The following is a 13051-nucleotide window of genomic DNA, read 5'->3' on the forward strand; positions in this document are numbered from 1 at the left end:
CTTATCTGTACTCTGGGGACAATAATATTGTTCCATTTATTTCATAAAATTGTTATGATAAGAGAAATGATATGTAAGGTGGTCAGTACAATGCCCAGTAAATTATAAATACTCAATTAGGAGGCTACTACAAAAAGCAATAATACTTGTTAATACTATCTTTACATCCAGGTTACTTATTTTCAATTTGATTTTTGTTTTGGTTTGTTATTTTGAGATATTTTTTATCATTATCTAAACTGTTACATGCACAAGCTACTCTTCACTCCAACTTTGACTGTTCACTTTTCCCATTTGGACCAGGCTCAGGCCAGGTCCAAGACCACCAGCTTGGACTAAAGCTGTGCCTGGTAAACCTGGCTGTGGCCAGGCTCCATTTTACAGGACTCAACTTTTATACTTGTGAATTCACTGTTCTTCCATGGAAGGACTTTTGGTGTAGTGTTCTCCTTTTGGCCCTGAGGCACTTAGTTTGACATAACACATTCCCAACTGTCACCTCATAGAAGCGGCTCAAATAGAGGGAAATCTTTCTGCTTCTAACCAGGGGCCCTAAAATTACCATCCTATGGTCATTCCTTTGAGTTAAGACACAGGAAGATTGCTACTCAAATCTGTTATTTGAAGAAACTTTGCCGAAGCATATTTATCAGATCAGATTAAGATATCCAGGAGGAAAACAAAGGAACAGTGATTCTCAATGGACACAGTTACTGTCCCTAAGGCATTTTGGAAATTTGTGATGATGTGATGGAAGAGGCATATGGCATTTATATAGGTACAGGTCAAAGATTCTAGAGTTCCTGCACTGCTCTAGAAAGAATTATCCTATGTTCCCCATGACTTTTGAATGCCCTACCAAACATACATGAAGATGAAAATCTTTTTTATAATTATTTGAGTTTGGAATCTAATTATATGTAACACAAAGTATTTTTTGACATGGCTGAACTCATGTTGAATTTTCCATGATGTGAAGATAAAAAGCCTCTGTACTGCAAAGGAAACAATCAACAAAACTAAAAGGCAACCGACAGAATGGGAAAAGATATTTGCAAATGACCATCGGACAAAGGGCTAGTATCCACAATCTATAAAGAACTCACCAAACTCCACACCCAAAAAACAAATAATCCAGTGAATAAATGGGCAGAAGACACGAATAGACACTTTTCTAAAGAAGACATCCAGATGGCCAACAGGCACAGGAAAAAATGCTCAAGGTCACTCCTCATCAGGGAAATACAAATCAAAACCACACTGAGATATCACTCACGCCAGTCAGAGTGGCTAAAATGAACAAATCAGGAGACTACAGATGCTGGAGAGGATGTGGAGAAACGGGAACCCTCTTGCACACTGTTGGCTGGAATGCAAACTGGTGCAGCCGCTCTGGAAAATAGTGTGGAGGTTCCTCAAAAACTTAAAAATAGATCTACCCTATGACCCAGCAATAGCACTGCTAGGAATTTACCCAAGGGATACAGGAGTGCTGATGCATAGGTGCACTTGTACCACAATGTTTATAGCAGCACTCTCAACAATAGCCAAATTATGGCAAGAGCCTAAATGTCCATCAATTGACGAATGGATAAAGAAATTGTGGTTTATATATACAATGGAATACTGCTTGGCAATGAGAAAGCATGAAATATGGCCTTTTTGTAGCAACGTGGATGAAACTGGAGAGTGTTATGCTAAGTGAAATAAGTCATACAGAGAAAGACAGATACCATGTGTTTTCACTCTTACGTGAATCCTGAGAAACTTAACAGAAGACCATGGGGGAGGCGAAGGGAAAAAAAAGTTAGAGAGGGAGGGACTCAAAGCATAAGAGACTCTTAAAAACTGAGAATAAACTGAGGGTTGATGGGGGGTGGAAGGGAGGAGAGGGTGGGTGATGGACACTGAGGAGGGCACCTGTTGGGATGAGCACTGGGTGTTGTATGGAAACCAATTTGACAATAAATTTCATATTAAAAAAAAAAAACAACAACAAAGGGGAAAAAAAAAGAAATTTCCATGATGTAACTACTAGGCAGACTGAAAGAATGTTATACTTTTCTTTGTTCAAAGCTTTATTCAACACCACTGTTTACCATTTCAGATTACTTACCAAGGGCATTGTAATATAGGAATGTGAGTTGTTATGATACAATACACTTATATGTATCTGCATTTATAGTTATTTCATTCATGTGTATAAAATACATATATGAGTACATGTGCAACCTTAAAGATGTCAAATTATTACATACAAATGTATTTATTATAAGCATCTGTTATAACTGACCCTTCATAATGTTCTCTATCATAGTTTTGCCTATGTTGTAACAAATAAAAATACTTTATTACAAATCACTTTCCTTTCATATCTCCCTTAAATTTGTGAGGAAAATATTTTTAAGAATTGTGTATACAGAGAAGTTATATTCCCTACAAATTTTATTTCAGGAAAGAAAAGGGGGTGCTACAGAATATTTATCATGGAAAGAGACTAGGAGGATACAGGGTTGAGAACCACAAACCTAGAAAGAAGTCACACTAGTCTTCTTTCCCCCATTATTAAGTCAAAAGTCACTGAGCACATTAAGACTTTGTTCATTATAGGGAATAATTAAAATCATAGGCTTATGAAAAAAATAAAAATAAAAGCATGAGTTTATGGCTGTGTAGTACAGGTAAAGTTACTTTATTTCTGTGGACCATTGTTTCTTCATTTATAAAATAGGGATAATAATATACACTCATAGGGTTTTTACCAAAATTAAATGAATTATTATGTGTATAATATCTGCAAGAGTGCTTGGCATATAATTGTCAATATGTATTGGATATTATTTTTATTTGTTGTTAATATATGAGGCCTAGAATGTTCTCTCTGCTTTCTTACTAAAAAAACCCCACCAATCATATTAATGAGAATACTGATCATCAGAATGTGATCATCAGAATGTGAGAAATGCAGCAAAAGTTTCTTTTCCTAGAGAGGCAAGAACTTTAGGAAAACATACAATTGATGAAAGAGTGACATACATTTCTGATCAGTAGGGAAATCTGCATGGGACAGTGAAATGTCTAAGAAGTTTTAAGGGAACGGGGTGGGGGGCAACATCATCCTTTAATGCCATGTTTCATTTATTCTTCTTGATGTTCTTCCTTGATCTAGTTAGAGCTAATCATTCTTTTTATAATCCATTGTCCTTACCCATCATTTGTACAAGAACTGGGTTATATAATAGTTTGTCTGTATCTGTTCCTCCAGCTTGGCCATAAACTTCGACAGTAGATTATATTAAAGACTATTTTTGTCTCCCATAATGCCTGGAAAATTGTCAAACTATATGTACATTTATGATTCGGTCCAAGTTATGTTGCCATTTTAAATCAATGAGACTTTTTTTTTTAATTTTTTTTAACGTTTATTTATTTTTGAGACAGAGAGAGACAGAGTATGAATGGGGGAGGGGCAGAGAGAGAGGGAGACACAGAATGTGAAGCAGGCTCCAGGCTCTGAGCCATCAGCCCAGAGCCCGACACGGGACTCGAACTCATGGACCGCGAGATCCTGACCTGAGTTGAAGTCGGACGCTTAACCGACTGAGCCACCCAGGCGCCCCAAGTCAATGAGACTTTTAACTGGTCCTTTATTTTTCTACAAATGTCAAAAATCACTACACTTAAAAAAAAATTTTTTTTTGATGTTTATTTATTTTTGAGAGAGAGACACAGTACAAGAAGGGGAGGGGCAGAGAGGGAGACAGGGAATCTGAAACTGGCTCCAGGCTCTGGGCTGTCAGCACAGAGCCCTACGTGGGACCTGAACCCACGAATTGCAAGATAGTGACCTGAGTCGAAGTCAGATGCTCAACCGACAGAGCCACCCAGACGCCTGACATTACACTGTTTAAAGTGATTTCATCATGTCTAGAACTAATTTCTTAAAAATATAATAATTTATCTCGTTTTAATGAAAACCAGAGAGAAAATGAATCTACACAAGAAAAAATCACATTATATTAATGTTTATGAAAAACAACTATTTGAGTAAGTAAAGGAAACTTCAATAGCAGTCAGCTAATGTCTGACAAAGATCAACAAATATGATTATTAGGTAAATCTTCCCAATCTAGTTATTTATTTCACTGATTACTTCTTCATACTTATTTGGCATTAACTTTAAACACATTAAATGACTTTCTTAGTCTGACAAAGTGATAGATAACATATCTGTGCATTCTTTTTATCATCATGGCTACTTTTAGTGTGTGTGTGTGCATGTATATATATTAATGTCTCTGAAACATTAGACATGTCTTATATAGATATGTCTTAATTACCTCTAGTGAGGACATACAGCCATCTAATTTTAAGAATCCTCATTTCACAAAACATACTATGCCTCAAATCAATATTTTTTAAAGTTTATTTATTTTGAGAAGTAAATTTTACATTTATTTTATTTATTTTGAGAATACGAGCAGGGGAGGGGCAGAGAGAGACAGAATCCCAAGCAGGCTCTGTGCTGTCAGCACAGAGCCCAACGTGGGCTTGAATTCACAAACCGTTGACATCACGACCTTAGCTGAGATCAAGATTCAGATGCTTATCCGACTGAACCACCCAGGCTCCCCAAGTTTTTAACCTACATTTTTAAGATACAAAGGGGAAAAAACCCAAATCCTCATCTTTATCCTTGGTTACATGCTTAAAGTTTTTCTTGACATTTTGTCTGGATTTAGAATACATGTAATACCAATAGTTATAAGTATTTTCTACAATGAAAACAGATTAGCTTTTTCCCCTCCTTATTTCACAGTTTAAATAAAGACATTAAGGCATCCTGTCCAGTGACAAACTATGGAATTTTAAATGCAAACACTGTGGATCACCAGTGAATTTGGTATGGATGATTTATCCTTATACATACTGGTTGGTTTAAGTGTGTTTTTGATAAGCAAAGGAGTTACTTTAAGACTGATGCCACGGGGTGCCTGGGTGACTCAGTTGGTTAAGCATCTGATTCTTGGTTTCGGCTTAAGTCATGATCTCACAGTTCCTGGGTTTGAGTCCCACATCAGGCTGACAGTGCAGAGCCTGCTTGGAATTCCCTGTCTCCTTCTCTCTGCCTCTCTCCTGCTGGCACTCTATCTTTCTCTCTCTCAAAATAAATAAATAAAGATTAAAAAAAAAAAAGACCACTACCACTATTGTTTTATCACAGACTGTTTTCTATTTCTTACCAAACAAACTTCAGTATGCTGGTCCTTTTTAAAATTCCCAAATTGCTTGATCTGTATTCTAGGTCAAAAGTTAAAGTGATCCAGAACCCAATGCCACGGAAAAGACCCAAATATCAGTGGGAATCCTCTTTGAGTAGAAAGTTTTAAAATTGAATATGATTAAATGGCTTTTAATTGCCTGTAGTACTCAGAGAATGAGAGGTTTATCAGAGATAATCCTAATATTTTTATTTGAGACATGTAAGATGTAGATATTTCCCTAATTACTCAGAGGTCATATTTGTGTAATAATTCAGTTGATATACTCTAAACTGTCCTTAACAGATAATCTTAGGAGTTATAGAAATAACATACAAGGAAATTTTGCTTAATTCTAAAAATCTGTAACATATGATATATATAACTTAACAGTGAATGTTCACTTTATGTACTTTAAAAGAAATACTCAATTGGGATAAGATATAGAAAGTTTAAAAAGCAAAGAGCCAAAATTTTCTTTTTCAAAGACCTCTAAGATTCACTAATTTAGACTCAGTATAATCTAGGATATAAGATTTCTATATTTCTTTTTTCTGATACTATTTTTAGAGCGAGCACTATAATTTATGATTTTATTTTATCCCAAAGCTACAAATATGACAATAAATTCTTGCAGTCTACCTTGCAGCCAGGACTAATATCATTTCTGCATACTTTCTCAATGTTGGTGTAAAACTAAACCAAACATTATTTTTCTTAATGAAAAACTCACCAACAAATGTATTTCATATGTGAGTTGGGTTATATTATATTTTGTTATAGAAACCAAGTAATATGTACTTCATGTGTTTTTTTCTCCCCCCACAAATGAAATGTTTCCTAGTTTACTGTTGTCTGTTCAAAATATTCATTTCATTTCATGTACTGCCCTGGGCAATGAAGTCATTATTTTCTATGACTTCACTATGATAGGTAATGAAATAATCTCTCTCTCTCTTTTTTTTTTTTTCTCCTTTGGTCTAGTAAACGCGACTGAAACTATGGTCTTTGGACAACTACTTTGAAATAATTGATTAGGAAATTTAAGAATGAGTAATTTAAAAAATAAGTAGCTCCAAATTTTTACATCATAAACATATAGATATTGTAAATACTCCACCAAAGAAAGAACACTTTCACGGTAGGATGGGGGGCGCTAAGTGGGAAGAGGAAATATTCCTTCATCTCTTTTGTAAGTCTGCATTCTATAGGTAAAGAAAGGTTCGGGGAAATTAAATGCCTAGGCTATAATAACAATGAATATGCAGATGAACTAGGCCAATTTACAATTTTGGGGAAAAAAAAGCATAGGAGAGCTGGAACTAAAATCCCAATTCCTATAGTATTCCTAAAGTCAAAGAAAGAAGTTTGAATAAGGCCACAGTCATGAAAATGTGTTGATATTCTATTCACTGAATACAAAGCTTGATTGCTTAGTTATTTCTTTTAGGCTAGAACATTAATGAGAAGTAAATGACAGTAAGACAAGAAAATCACTCCAATACGGCAACATTTTTCAGTATATAAATACACACATATATTAAGCACATAATACCTGCCCCTGCCCCATAAGACAAATAAATGGAAAAGACATACAAAAGATTCACTCTACCACTACTACCACCTATATATTCAGCATAAATCTACCTGTTCTGATTTTTTTTAATCACACTCATCCTAAACTCTCACTTTTTCTTTAGTAGATAATAATGTCAATATACATATCAGACGAAATACAGTAATAGGCACTTTGTAAGCTATAAAGAAGACCTATCTGGGGCGCCTGGGTGGCTTGGTCGGTTAAGCGTCTGACTTCGGCTCAGGTCACGATCTCGCGGTCCGTGAGTTCGAGCCCCGTGTCGGGCTCTGTGCTGACAGCTCAGAGCCTGGAGCCTGTTTCAGATTCTGTGTCTCCCTCTCTCTCTGCCCCTCCCCTGTTCATGCTCTGTCTCTCTCTGTCTCAAAAATAAATAAACGTTAAAAAAAAAAAAAAGACCTATCTGTGATTATTTATATGGTGATTACAATTCCAGTTTTCAGTAACTTTCTATTTCTGTAATATTTTGAGGTATTAAAGCATTAGTATCTTTCCTGATGTTATACTCCTTTTCAATTATTTTTAAAAATGAAGTGTGATTTATGTTTTGACATGTTTCCAGAAAGTTATGTTTTGCATTAACCTCTAACAACGGAAAACAATTTGGCCACAGACATAACTCCTCTCCCCATCTCCATTTTTAAAACCCTTGCAAGGTATTACTATTTTAAGTCTCATTTCCCAGTTATTAGGTTATTGTATTACTAGTGAGCAGAGTAATTTGAGTACCCTCCAGAACGAATATGGATCCAATCTACTTCCAGAGGTCTCTGAAAAACTTACCTTAGAACTAAAGGGACACGAGATGGTTGGGGGTAGGGCTCCTTAGGCAGGATAGGTGTGTCTGGGGTGTCTGAGCTTGGGCTGCTATAACAAAATACCACAGGCTGAGTGACTTAAACAACAGAAATTTATTTTCTCACAGTCCTGGAGGCTAAAAGTCCAAGATTAAGATGGTCAGATTTTCGTGAGAGCTCTCTTCCTGCCTTGTAGACAGCTGTCTTTTCAGTTTGTCCCAACATGAGGGTAGGGTAGGGTAGGGAGGGCAAGTTCACTGGTGTCTCTTCTTATCAAGGCACCAATCCCATCACAAAGGCCCCACCCTTGTTACCTCATCTAACTCCATTTCCCAAAGGCCATTTGCCACTCTTTTTCCAAATACCATTACATTGGGGATTAGGGATTCAATATAAGAACAGGAGGTGGCAAAGGCACCTTTTAGTACATAGCTAGGGGATAAAAAGAGGCAAACTCAGAAAGAGGCTGCAAGCCTGGTTCCAGCCCTTTCTGGATACTGACCACTTTTCTTCCTCTAGTACTAGATTTCCAATGCTCATCTCCCTTTTTTGTTGTCCCGGGTCAAACCTGCTTTCTTAGGGCCTGACTCCTTCTTCTTTAGGATTAGTTTATTTCATTCAGGACCTTCTTCCCCAATCACCTCACAGGAAAAGGACAAAGGATGTAACCAAGAAATGTCCTTCACCAGCCCTGATCTTGTCTTAGGTGAAATGCATCTGAGGACACACTACAGATGAAAATATCAGTATTAAACTAGTATTTCAGAATTATACAGAATAGAAATGTACATATTGTTAATGCCATTTTGCTCTACTACTCAATTATTGTCTTTGTGCTACATTAATTATAAACACACAGCAGGCACTAAAAAATAATGTTAGTTCACTTTCCTCCCTCTTCTCTACTATATTCTGCTCCATTCCTTCAGACTATTTTGCCAAAGAGGCTCTTTGCTTTTTTGTTTTGTTTTCTAATGTTTATTTTTGAGAGAGACACAGTACGAGTGGGGAGGAGCAGAGAAAGAGGGAGACACAGAACCTGAAGCAGGCTCCAGGCTCTGAGCTGTAAGCACAAAGCCCGACACAGGGCTCAAACCCATGAACCATGAGATCATGATCTGAGCAGAAGTCGGACACTTAACTGACTGAGCCACCCAGGCACCCTTTGGATATCCTTTCTGTGGGACTAAAAAGCCGGTAGTAAATAGTTACCTGTTGCTACTGATTCTTTTATCAACCTAACTGGTGGCTCTGCAGTGCATTCCAAACTAAACAGTAAATTTTCATGCATAAACTTAAAAGATATATTTAAGATATATCCTAAGATACAAGTTTAAAAACTTGATAAGAATATGCACTAAGTGTTAAAATATATGGAATGTGCTTAATGCAATGCTTTGCACATAGTATACACTCAATACATGTTAGTTTTATGAATGTCCTTTAAGGTAATCTTAAGTATTATATTTTTTTCTGTACTGATGAGAACTGGGTTAATAAAGTGTATATCATTGCCCCATATCGAGAGAGAGAGAGAGAGAGAGAGAGAGAGAGAGAGAGAGAGAAATAGAACTGCAGAATCTCTTGCTCAAAATCTCCTGTTTGACTATTATAATGACTTCTCTAATATGCTTCTATTAGAGAACAGATCTAGCATATTAATTTCTAAAATGAGGTAAGAAGGTTATGTTCTACTTCATCACAAAACCTTTAACAAATGAAGAGAAGTTTAACTCAGTGTAACTCATGTGTGCCCTCATATCTTGGCCATGAGTTACAAACAAACCCCTCTATGTCTGCCCTTTTGTTCAGATGATATATCAACTCAGAGGTCCTCAACTGCATAGTCAGAAAAGATTCCCATTTTTGGCAGGAAAACTTCTGACCTTTTTCTCTGATGTCCTAGAACTTTAGTCTCATTAAAAACAGAGGAATCAAAGTAAGGCCTCGCTTGAGAGAAAAATCATTTCTAATTTTGGCTAATTTAAGGGCTTGTAGGAAAACAAAAAAAAATTATTTTCTCCTTGCTCTATGTTAGTCATTATGATTATATTCTGCTCTAAATTAAAGAATATAGGTGATGTGTCTAGCATATCTGGTGCTGGTTTCCCTAATTTTTCTAATAAAATCAGAATGCGCACAAGAAAAAAATGGTGGATCACCACAATTTGCATAGTAAAAAGGAAATCAGAAAGATTTTCCTCTTTTTTCATGCTGCCTTTGTCTTCCCCACTTTAAGAGTCGTGTATGTCAATTTACTTCACAATAAAGACACAACCCTACATATCTGGCCTCAGTTCATCAGATGGATTCTGATAAAGCCAGTGTTTCCAACTTTTAAAACCTACTCCCCACCCCACCCCAAATTAAACAACTCAGCCAGATTTGTGGTCCTTGGTTTCTTCATAATAGTATGTATAGTAGTCTTACAGTGTAGCCTCAGGCAGGAATCGCACTCAAGGCTCATGTAAACAGTGGTTTATAACACTTAGTAACTATTCTACTGAAGAGATTTTTAAAGGTGAAACACTTTCTATTCTAACTTTATAATGAAAATAAATTGGCTAAACAGGGATTTGCTTTACTGGCAAAACTAAAACATATTAAATAAGCAAAAATTACATATACTTTTAAAATATTTAAAATTACTAAAACTTGTTTTCAATTTATTTAATTTTTAATTTTTTATTTTTAATGTTTATTTATTTTTGAGACAGAGAGAGACAGAGCATGAATGGGGGAGGGGCAGAGAGAGAGGGACACACAGAATCCGAAGCAGGCTCCAGGCTCCGAGCTGTCAGCAAAGAGCCCGACACGGGGCTCGAACTCACGGACTGTGAGATCATGACCTGAGCTGAAGTCGGACACTTAACCGACTGAGCCCCCCAGGCACCCCAAACTTGTTTTCAATTAAAACAAAACATGAGAAATTCATATATTATGATATTTCTATTTTAATTTCTTTCTTAATAAATGCATAAATTCTAGTTAAAAAAAATCTGCTAATGGCTCATTACTCTGAAAGAAAAAGATGATATCCACAAAGTTACAAGATGCTTAATTGCTTCAAAAAAAGCATCTTTCTAAAGCATATACTGTATATACTTTCAGAAATATAGAATTCCTTTAAAAACTTTTTCACTGAATACCTTGTAATCATCTCTAAATCTAATGGGACATAAGCGCATTTCATCAGAGATGAAATTCTTCAATGACTGCTAAAATGAGAATCAAAAAATTATTATAATCTAGTAGTTTGGCTTGCAGCAAGCATTAATCAGAAGTCATAATAAATCCACATGCTTCTTTAGACAGCACATTAGTCAAACAGTTTTCTATGATAACGACATTGACTAATGGGCTCTGAGTTAGAAGGGTCAATCATAAACTCATCAAATGCTTCATTTAATTTCTTAATTTGGACAAACACAATTTGTTTATGGGAAAGATATCAGGTGTTCGTGAATGAATAATGGCTATGAAACCAAACTCCATTAATCAGCTCATGATTACAAATGACTTAGAGATTGTTTATTCTAATTTCATTCATTTGGGTCAACAAAGAAAACATGAGCAAATGAAACCATTTGAAAAAAAATGGCACACTTATTTCTCCATATTTAATAAGGCAATGATAAATACTCTTTCAATAACTATATCAAAAGGATTTTATTACTCAGGTTGATACCATTCCTTTTATAACTGAGTTGTTAATGCCTGTGATTTACAAGGAGACCAGGTTAAAAAAAAAAAAAAACACCACCAAAATAGTACATTCCTAAAAGCTACTAAAGTTACACTCATTTTATTACTTCACTCTGATTCCTCAGGCAGAGGTAGTTATTTCTATGTTCCCACTGCACTTTGTAACTTTGCCTGACACATAGTAGGGCCTCAAATATTTGAAAAACAGATGAATATATTATGCATGTTGTTAAGTATTTGTCTGCAGAATTCTGTCCTATACTAAACTTTGAGCTCCAAGTGGGCAGAAACAGTATCTTAGAAGGGAATTTTTGTATTTCCATTGCCTAGAAGACCTGGCATAATTTTTTTTTTCAAATAAATTCTAAGGAAAAATATTCTATCATGTGAAACTGATTAAGTAAACTTAGTGACAGTAAAATATGGACTGCTCCACATTATTTTGAAAGTACCCAAGAACAATCAACTAAAGAACAGGCAAATGTCACTGCTAAGACATCAATTCTGCCTTCACCTTCTCTTTTCTTTTTCTACTGTCACTAAATGGCATGTAGGGCAACAGGGCTTCTAGCTGGACTATCCAGGACTACTGATTGTTTCAGCAGCCATCAGGTGCTGTGCTGGATAAGCCTGATTTGCCCTCCTGGTCTGCTCTGTGACCACCAGCACATCCTGAGCTGGACCATGCTCTTGATGGGTTGCATCAGACAGGTTGCTTATGCCCTTCAGCTAAAGTTTGGATTTAGCAAACAGAAGACACTGAAAGATCAATTACAGGGCAAGAGGAAAGAGAGGGTAGGGTCTTTTTTCTGCTGGCCTGGGGTTTGACAGTGGTTGCCTTTCTCTTCTACAGGACCAATTTGTGTTGGGATAGCTCTTTCTCATGACAAACTCTCTTCCTTTCCTCTCCCTTCCCTTCCCCTTCCCTTCCCTGGGATAGCGCTCTTTCTCATGACAAACTCTCTTCCCTTCCTTTCCCTTCCATTCTTTAATGTTTATTTATTTTTGAGAGAGAGAGAGAGAGAGAGAGAGAGAGAGAGAGAGAATTCCAAGTAGGGTCCAGGCTCTGAGCTGTCAGTGCACATCTTGATCTGGGGCTTGCACTCACAAACTGCGTGATAATGACCTGAACCGAAGTGGGACACTTAACCGACTGTGCCGCCCAGGTGCCCCTCTCTCCCTTCTTCTTATTAAACTTAGAGGTGGTAAAGACTCACATGTATTGCCAGGCCAGGAATCTTGATGTTTTCCTTATACTTGCCTTACCCTTTTAATAGTCCCTTCATTTTATTATCCGCTTTGCCTTTGAGTGTGCCATTTATTTCCTACTACCATCCTAAGCTGTACACTTGTTCATCTTTGGGCTCCCAATTCCCTCCCAAGCAACCTGGAGGTCTGAGGCAGTCTCTATAATCTGTACTCCATTAGCTTAATACTGGCTTGTGGTTTGTTTTGGTTTTGGTTTTGGTCTCAGCATGCTGATCCCTACCTCCATGTCTTAGGAAATGTAGATTTTGCTTTAGGTAACTCCACGGTAAGTATTCCAAAGGTCCATTTTGTAACTGGACCCTTAATCATGCCCCACTGATGGGGAATAAAGTTTCTTGATGCTTTACTCCTCATTCTATATCTGATTCTGTCATTTCAGCTTAGTTTTGACCTGTTTTGTCTAGATTACAGAAAATAAAAGA

General features: G+C 36.6%; 1 protein-coding gene across 1 annotated transcript in view; it reads right to left on the minus strand.

Annotated features, from left to right (window-relative positions):
- Nucleotides 1-13051, minus strand: part of RSRC1 (arginine and serine rich coiled-coil 1) — a 414930-nt gene that overhangs the window by 127888 nt on the left and 273991 nt on the right. The gene's annotated exons all lie outside the window — the stretch shown is intronic.

Source organism: Acinonyx jubatus, chromosome C2 (assembly GCF_027475565.1).
Source record: "Acinonyx jubatus isolate Ajub_Pintada_27869175 chromosome C2, VMU_Ajub_asm_v1.0, whole genome shotgun sequence".
In the NCBI taxonomy this organism is placed as follows: domain Eukaryota; kingdom Metazoa; phylum Chordata; class Mammalia; order Carnivora; family Felidae; genus Acinonyx; species Acinonyx jubatus.